Consider the following 9,348-nt stretch of genomic DNA (forward strand, 5'->3'; position numbering starts at 1 on the left):
AGCAGGAGGGAGACAAGGGGAAAAGCCAGCCACGCTCCCGGAGGCTTTTCCAGGTACAGGGAGGGGGTCGGAATTTTCACAGATAACTGCAAGGGGGAGGAGGGGAAGGAACAGGAACTGCACGCGGGGTAAGGGGAAGCAAGACAAGAGACATACGGCCAAATAAGTAGACTACAGACTCCGTGGCTGACAACATGGAGATGTTTGGTTTATTTGGTTTGCGTTTGTTTTTGGGATGCATGTAGAATTGTGGCACCCTTCACAATCAGCACAGTGCATGACAGAACAAGACTTTCTGGGGAGAATTAACAGAAGGAAATCCATACTAATTAAGCAAAAATATTACCAGAAGTATCTACACTACAGTCCAAGGGTTTGAAAGAACTAATAATAACTTAACTATTAGCACAAACCAAAGGGGATAAAGGATTACAGCACAAATAGGTGAAACACTCCAAAGAGAGAAATAAATACTAAGAAAAAGTAGAAGAAAAAAAAAACTTAGAAAGAAAAGCAATACAAACCCGATACGTACCTAATGTGGGTCTTAAACGTTTCCTTCTTCCCTCTCTCTCTCGCTCGTACTTGGTGTGAGCACCTGCTAAGCCACAACTCCTGCAAAGAGAAAGAAAAGATGACAAGCTAAAACAAGGATTAAAAGACTTGGAGGGAGGAATAAAAAAACTTCCCAGACTAACTAACTCTGTTAACTAAAGTGAAGTAAAAAATAACATGAATAGTGTTTCACAGAGACTGGAGTGGAGTCATATATGGAAAAGAGCTTCTATGAGCTCGACTAATCCCTACATATCAGTTAACTGTCACAGGGACATCCAGGCGCTATCCGTTGCTGCCTCCCCAGCGCTTACACCGGGGCCCCCTCAGACCGCCTCGATTCTGTCCTCCCATCCAGGGGCAGCTGCCCCGTAGACCCGAGCTTAAGACCAGGCCCAATCCAAGGCCTCCTAAGCAAGCCCTTCGCCAAGAGGTACCCTCGGGGACGGCGAGAGGGCCTCACCACCCGCCACTCTCTACTCGGCATCGGAGACCCTGGGCCCCACCTCGATGCCTCCCGTACGGCTGCAATGCCAGGGAGGCAATTCTGCCAACACGGCCCCTGAACTGGTCCCGCGCCATCCTCGCCACCAACTGGCTTTACTGCCCAGCCCCCAACCATCACTAGGCGCCCGCTGTAGGAGGCTGGACTGGCTTGTAGTGAGTACCAAGGGGTACTTACACCTTGCACCAGGCCCAGGTATCCCTTATTAGTGTAGAGGGGTGTCTAGCAGCTTGGGCTGATAGAAAAGGTAGCTTAGCAGAGCAGCTTAGGCTGAACTAGGAGACGAGTGAAGCTCCTACAGTACCACTAGTGTCATATGCACAATATCATAAGAAAACACACTACACAGATATACTAAAAATAAAGGTACTTTATTGTTATGACAATATGCCAAAAGTATCTCAGTGAGTACCCTCAGTATGAGGATAGCAAATATACACAAGATATATGTACACAATACCAAAATATGCAGTAATAGCAATAGAAAATAGTGCAAACAATGTATAGTCACAATAGAATGCAATGGGGGCACATAGGGATAGGGGCAACACAAACCATATACTCTAGAAGTGGAATGCGAACCACGAATGGACCCCAAACCTATGTGACCTCGTAGAGGGTCGCTGGGACTGTAAGGAAACAGTGAGGGTTAGAAAAATAACCCACCCCAAGACCCTGAAAAGTGGGTGCAAAGTGCACTTAAGTTCCCCAAAGAGCACAGAAGTCGTGATAGGGGAATTCTGCAGGAAAGACCAACACCAGCAATGCAACAACGATGGATTTCCAGACGAGAGTACCTGTGGAACAAGGGGACCAAGTCCAAAAGCCACGATCAAGTCGGGAGTGGGCAGATACCCAGGAAATGCCAGCTGTGGGTGCAAAGAAGCTGCCACTGGAGGGTAGAAGCTGAGGATTCTGCAAGAACAACTAGGGCTAGAAACTTCCCCTTTGGAGGATGGATGTCCCACGTCGTGAAGAGTCGTGCAGAAGTGTTTTCCCGCAGAAAGACCGCACACAAGCCTTGCTAGCTGCAAAGCTCGCGGTTAGGGTTTTTGGATGCTGCTGTGGCCCAGGAGGGACCAGGATGTTGCCAATTGCGTGAGGAGACAGAAGGAGCGTCCAGCACAACAAAGAGCCCACTCAGAAGCAAGCAGCACCCGCAGAAGTGCCGGAACAGGCACTACGAAGTGGAGTGAATTGGTGCTCACCCGAAGTTGCACAAGACAGTCCCACGACGCCGGAGGACAACTAAGGAGGTTGTGCAATGCAGGTTAGAGTGCTGGGGACCCAGGCTTGGCTGTGCACAAAGGAAATCCTCGGAGAGTGCACAGGAGCCGGAGTAGCTGCAAAACACGCGGTTCCCAGCAATGCAGTCTAGCGTGGGGAGGCAAGGACTTACCTCCACCAAACTTGGACTGAAGAGTCACTGGACTGTGGGAGTCACTTGGACAGAGTTGCTGAGTTCAAGGGACCTCGCTCGTCGTGCTGAGAGGAGACCCAGAGGACCGGTGATGCAGTTCTTTGGTGCCTGCGGTTGCAGGGGGAAGATTCCGTCGACCCACGGGAGATTTCTTCGGAGCTTCTAGTGCAGAGAGGAGGCAGACTACCCCCAGAGCATGCACCACCAGAAAAACAGTTGAGAAGGCAGCAGGATCAGCGTTACAAGGTCGCAGTAGTCGTCGTTGCTACTTTGTTGCAGTTTTGCAGGCTTCCAGCGCGGTCAGCAGTCGATTCCTTGGCAGAAGGTGAAGAGAGAGATGCAGAGGAACTCTGATGAGCTCTTGCATTCGTTATCTAAGGAATTCCCCAAAGCAGAGACTCTAAATAGCCAGAAAAGAGGGTTTGGCTACCTAGGAGAGAGGGTAGGCTAGCAACACCTGAAGGAGCCTATCAGAAGGAGTCTCTGACGTCACCTGCTGCAACTGGCCACTCAAAGCAGTCCAGTGTGCCAGCAGCACCTCTGTTTCCAAGATGGCAGAGGTCTGGGGCACACTGGAGGAGCTCTGGGCACCTCCCAGGGGAGGTGCAGGTCAGGGGAGTGGTCACTCCCCTTACCTTTGTCCAGTTTCGCGCCAGAGCAGGGCTGAGGGATCCCTGAACCGGTGCAGACTGGCTTATGCAGAGAGGGGCACCATCTGTGCCCATCAAAGCATTTCCAGAGGCTGGGGGAGGCTACTCCTCCTCAGCCCTGACACCTTTTTCCAAAGGGAGAGGGTGTAACACCCTCTCTCTGAGGAAGTCCTTTGTTCTGCCTTCCTGGGCCAAGCCTGGCTGGGCCCCAGGAGGGCAGAAACCTGTCTGAGGGGTTGGCAGCAGCTGCAGTGAAACCCCGGGAAAGGTAGTTTGGCAGTACCCGGGTCTGAGCTAGAGACTCGGGGGATCATGAAATTGTCTCCCCAATGCCAGAATGGCGTTGGGGTGACAATTCCATGATCCTAGACATGTTACATAGCCATGTTCGGAGTTACCATTGTGACGCTATACATATGTCATGACATATGTATAGTGCACGCGTGTAATGGTGTCCCTGCACTCACAAAGTCCGGGGAATTTGCCCTGAACAATGTGGGAGCACCTTGGCTAGTGCCAGGGTGCCCACACACTAAGGGGGTCATTCTAACCCTGGCGGTCCAAGACCGCCAGGGCTAAAATGACGGGGGCACCGCCAACAGGCTGGCGGTGCCCCGCTGGGCATTCTGACCGTGGCGGTTCGGCCGTGGTCAGAAGTGGAAAACCGGCGGTCTCCCGACGGTTTTCCGCTGCCCAAATGAATCCTCCATGGCGGCGCAGCAAGCTGCGCCGCCATGGAGGATTCTGACACCCCATACCGCCATCCTGTTCCTGGCGGTTCTCCCGCCAGTAACAGGATGGCGGTATGGGGTGTCGCGGGGCCCCTGGGGGCCCCTGCAGTGCCCATGCCAGTGGCATGGGCACTGCAGGGGCCCCCGTAAGAGGGCCCCAAAAAGAATTTCAGTGTCTGCTTTGCAGACACTGAAATTCGCGACGGGTGCAACTGCACCCGTCGCACCTTCCCACTCCGCCGGCTCAATTCTGAGCCGGCGTCCTCGTGGGAAGGGTGTTTTGCACTGGGCTGGCGGGCGGCCTTTTGGCGGTCGCCCGCCAGCCCAGTGCAAAACCCAAAATACCCTCAGCGGTCTTTCGACCGCGGAGTGGTATTTTGGAGGGGGAACTCTGGCGGGCGGCGGTGAGAATCACCCCCTAAGTAACTTAGCACCCAACCTTTACCAGGTAAAGGTTAGACATATAGGTGACTTATAAGTTACTTAAGTGCAGTGGTAAATGGCTGTGAAATAACGTGGACGTTATTTCACTCAGACTGCACTGGCAGGCCTGTGTAAGAATTGTAAGATCTCCCTATGGGTGGCACAAGAAATGCTGCAGTCCATAGGGATCTCCTGGAACCCCAATACCCTGGGTACCTCAGTACCATATACTAGAGAATTATAAGGGTGTTCCACTATGCCAATGTAAATTGGTGAAATTGGTCACTAGCCTGTTAGTGACAATTTGGAAAGAAATGAGAGAGCATAACCACTGAGGTTCTGGTTAGCAGAGCCTCAGTGAGACAGTTAGGCATCACACAGAGAACACATACATATAGGTCACAAACTTATGAGCACTGGGGTCCTGGCTAGCAGGGTCCCAGTGAGACAGTGAAAATACCCTGACATACACTTACAAACAGGCCAAAAGTGGGGGTAACAAGGCTAGAAAGAGGCTACTTTCTCACACAACCCCCCCCCCCCGAAACGAAGGACAATAATGCTAACCTTGGCCAGTTGAGACTTTATTGTCTAAGTGGTGATAAGTAGAGAGTAGCTCTGCAATAGACTGGTTACTCCCTTTATCATCCACTATATGGTTACTTCCCTGTGGGAATGTAAACCACCCTGTTTGAAGTTTTTCAGCTAAGCAATAATGTGAAGATGTATTTTCAGAGTTTCTATCAGTAATTTTTAGTTTAGAGCAGTGGGAATTGTCCACTGAACCTATTTGTAGTGATGAAGATGCCAGACAGGGATGCTGTCTCAGTAAAGCCATAGCTGGGCAAAAACTTTGTCCATATGGCTGGAAGAGAGAACAGGGATGCTGTTTCTCTTTAGTTGGGGCAGGGCAGGGATGCTGTCCTATGAGATCCACACTAGGGCAGGGATGCTGTCCTAAGTGTTGTGAGGCAGTGCAGGGTTTCTGCACTAAAGTTTCTCTGGGAGGGTTGGAGGGATGCTCCATGTTAACTAAAATGGTGCTCTTTTTCTCACCAATGTTAGTTATCCCACAGAGAGGTACTTCTACCTCAGGGAGTACAGCTTTGCCAGCTGATGATTCCCTTGGAACAGGTGCCACCCCAGGAGAGGTTTCTCCCACCACAGGAATGATATCCTGATTGGCAGGGTGGTTAGGGGATACTGTGATACCCTTTTTACCTGTTGTTGGAGAGGGATCCTGAGTTTTCAGGCCTTCTCTCCTTTGCTTTTTCATTTCAGTAGAAATGAGAGGGAACAATTCCTCAGGGATACCCAGCATGGCTGCATGGGTATAAAACTCTACATCAGCCCAACCTGAGGCCTCTAGGTCATTACCTAAGAGACAGTCTACAGGTAAGTTAGGTGACACTACCACCTGCTTAGGGCCAGTAACTCCACCCCAACTAAACTGAATGATAGCTAAGGGAAGAAACTTAGTGGAGTTATGGACATCAATAATCTTATACTGTTGTCCAATGATGTGTTGTTCAGGATGCACTAGGTTTTCAGTCACCAAAGTGATACTGGCACCTGTGTCCCTGTAGGCCAATGCCTCAACACCATTTATTGAAACTGTCTGCCTGTACTTATCCATTGTAAGGAGACAAGCAGCCAGTGTGGCAAGGCCAATGCCACTAGGTGTGACAGAAACTGTCTTGGGACTGACTACCCCAGTTTCTATTATGGACCCATAAGTGAACCCAACTACACCCTTAACTTGACTGTTGCCAGCAGTCCCACCACTAGTACCACTACTGCTAGGGGCACTATAGCTTGATGTATTAGTGGTGGTAGGCTCAGGGGGTTGACCTGGACAGGACTTATCCCCTGGCCTATGGCCTCTGTTTTTACACACAAAGCACCAAGGCTTTTTAAATTGTGTAGGTTGAGAAGAAGAGGAAGAAATTGTTTTATCCCCACCCCCTGAAGAGTTTTTAAGATTTGAAGTGGGATCTTTGGTTTTACCCTTATCCCCATGCTTATCTTGAGATTTCTCACCATCTTTCTTCTTGCCATCCTTGTCACCACCTGTATGAACTTTTCTGTTCACTCTTGTTCTGACCCATTTGTCTGCCTTCTTCCCCAATTCTTGGGTAGAGGTCAGATATGAGTCCACTAGATACTGGTGCAACAAATCAGACACACAATTATTAATAATATGCTCTCTCAGGATTATGTTATACAGGCTTTCATAATCAGAAACTTTACTGCCATGTAACCACCCCTCCAAGGCCTTCACTGAATGGTCAACAAAGTCTACCCAGTCTTGTGAAGACTCCTTTTTGGTTTCTCTGAACTTCATCCTGTACTTTTCAGTGGTTAAGCCATAACCATCAAGGAGTGCATTCTTAAGAACTGTGAAATTATTGGCATCACTTTCCTTTACAGTAAGGCGCCTATCCCTACCCTTTCCACTGAAAGATAGCTATAGGATAGCAGCCCACAGCCTTTGAGGGACCTCCTGTACAACACAGGTCCTCTCAAGCGCAGCAAACCACTTGTTAATGTCATCCCCCTCCTTGTAAGGGAGAACTATCTTGTGCAGATTCCTAGAATCATGCTCTCTTGCAGGATGACTATTGGGAATCCTGCTGCTGCCACCATGGGGTTCACACCCCAATTTATGTCTTTTTCTTTCTATCTCCAAGAACTGCCTATCTAAATCCAGCTGTTGCTTCTTGAGCTTCAGCCTGGATTGTTCCACTCTCAATCTACTGAGCTCCCTTTCTAACACTCTGTCATCAGGGTGGGTGGGTGAGGCATGTCTTGAAACAGAAGTATGGTGAGAATGAACAGAGGGAGACCTGGCCCTAACAGAAGACACTCTAACAACCTGGCTAACAGAAGTAACACTCCTACTATGATGAGAAGGAACACTCTTACTGTGATGTGAAATCACATCAGTTCCAGTTATGCTAGGTAGTCTGCTAATGGGCAGGTTGAGAAGAGTCCCTCCCAAATCTTTTGCTAGGGTGCCCCAGGATCAGATCGGGAACCATCAGCTAATTTCTCACCAGAAGTGCCACCTAAGGTCTTATCTTGTTCAATGAGCATATTAACCAACAGTTGTCTTGAGGGATTCTTCCCTACCCCTAAACCTCTATCTACACAGAGACTCCTTGCTTCCTTCCAGCTAAGGTTGTCATAAGCTATGTTGGACAGATCAAGAGTTTGGCCTGTACCAGACATTTTAGACAGTGTTTAAGGGATAGAAAAAGTGTGAAAGAAGTTTTCAGAACTTTTTAAAAGACAGAAAAAAAAACTTTTAAAACTTTTTAAGAACTTTTTGAAAGTTTAGAGGTACTTTTCAGCACTTAGTAAAGAAGTGAGAGAAGAAAAGCAAACTTTTTGGTTAGGTGTACATACACTGAACTTGTTTTGTATATTTTTCTCTTATGCAAAGTACAATGACAAAAGTGGTAAGTAGTTGCAAAGTACTTATCTCACCGCTGCACAACCAATGTAGGAGGCTGGACTGGCTTGTAGTGAGTACCAAGGGGTACTTACACCTTGCACCAGGCCCAGGTATCCCTTATTAGTGTAGAGGGGTGTCTAGCAGATTAGGCTGATAGAAAAGGTAGCTTAGCAGAGCAGCTTAGGCTGAACTAGGAGACGAGTGAAGCTCCTACAGTACCACTAGTGTCATATGCACAATATCATAAGAAAACACAATACACAGATATACTAAAAATAAAGGTACTTTATTTTTATGACAATATGCCAAAAGTATCTCAGTGAGTACCCTCAGTATGAGGATAGCAAATATACAGAAGATATATGTACACAATACCAAAATATGCAGTAATAGCAATAGAAAACAGTGCAAACAATGTATAGTCACAATAGAATGCAATGGGGGCACATAGGGATAGGGGCAAAACAAACCATATACTCTAGAAGTGGAATGCGAACCACGAATGGACCCCAAACCTATTTGACCTCGTAGAGGGTCGCTGGGACTGTAAGGAAACAGTGAGGGTTAGAAAAATAGCCCACCCCAAGACCCTGAGAAGTGGGTGCAAAGTGCACCTAAGTTCCCCAAAGAGCACAGAAGTCGTGATAGGGGAATTCTGCAGGAAAGACCAACACCAGCAATGCAACAACGATGGATTTCCAGACGAGAGTACCTGTGGAACAAGGGGACCAAGTCCAAAACTCACGATCAAGTCGGGAGTGGGCAGATGCCCAGGAAATGCCAGCTGTGGGTGCAAAGAAGCTACCACCGGAGTGCAGAAGCTAAGGATTCTGCAAGAACGACAAGGGCTAGAAACTTCCCCTTTGGAGGATGGATGTCCCACGTCGTGAGGAGTCGTGCAGAAGTGTTTTCCCGCAGAAAGACTGCATACAAGCCTTACTAGCTGCAAAGTTTGCGGTTAGGGTTTTTGGATGCTGCTGTGGCCCAGGAGGGACCAGGATGTCGCCAATTGTGTGAGGAGACAGAGGGGGCGTCCAGCAAGACAAAGAGCCCACTCAGAAGCAAGCAGCACCCGCAGAAGTGCCGGAACAGGCACTACAAAGTGGAGTGAATCGGTGCTCACCCGAAGTTGCACAAGAGAGTCCCACGTCGCCGGAGGACAACTCAGGAGGTTGTGCAATGCAGGTTAGAGTGCCGGGGACCCAGGCTTGCCTGTGCACAAAGGAAATCCTCGGAGAGTGCACAGGAGCCGGAGTAGCTGCAAAACATGCGGTTCCCAGCAATGCAGTCTAGCGTGGGGAGGCAAGGACTTACCTCCACCAAACTTGGACTGAAGAGTCACTGGACTGTGGGAGTCACTTGGACAGAGTTGCTGAGTTCAAGGGACCTCGCTCGTCGTGCTGAGAGGAGACCCAAAGGACCGGTGATGCAGTTCTTTGGTGCCTGCGGTTGCAGGGGGAAGATTCCGTCGACCCACGGGAGATTTCTTCAGAGCTTCTAGTGCAGAGAGGAGGCAGATTACCCCCACAGCATGCACCACCAGGAAAACAGTCGAGAAGGCGGCAGGATCAGCGTTACAAGGTCGCAGTAGTCGTCGTTGCTACTTT

Source organism: Pleurodeles waltl, chromosome 4_2 (genome assembly GCF_031143425.1).
Source record: "Pleurodeles waltl isolate 20211129_DDA chromosome 4_2, aPleWal1.hap1.20221129, whole genome shotgun sequence".
NCBI classification, from domain to species: Eukaryota; Metazoa; Chordata; class Amphibia; order Caudata; family Salamandridae; genus Pleurodeles; species Pleurodeles waltl.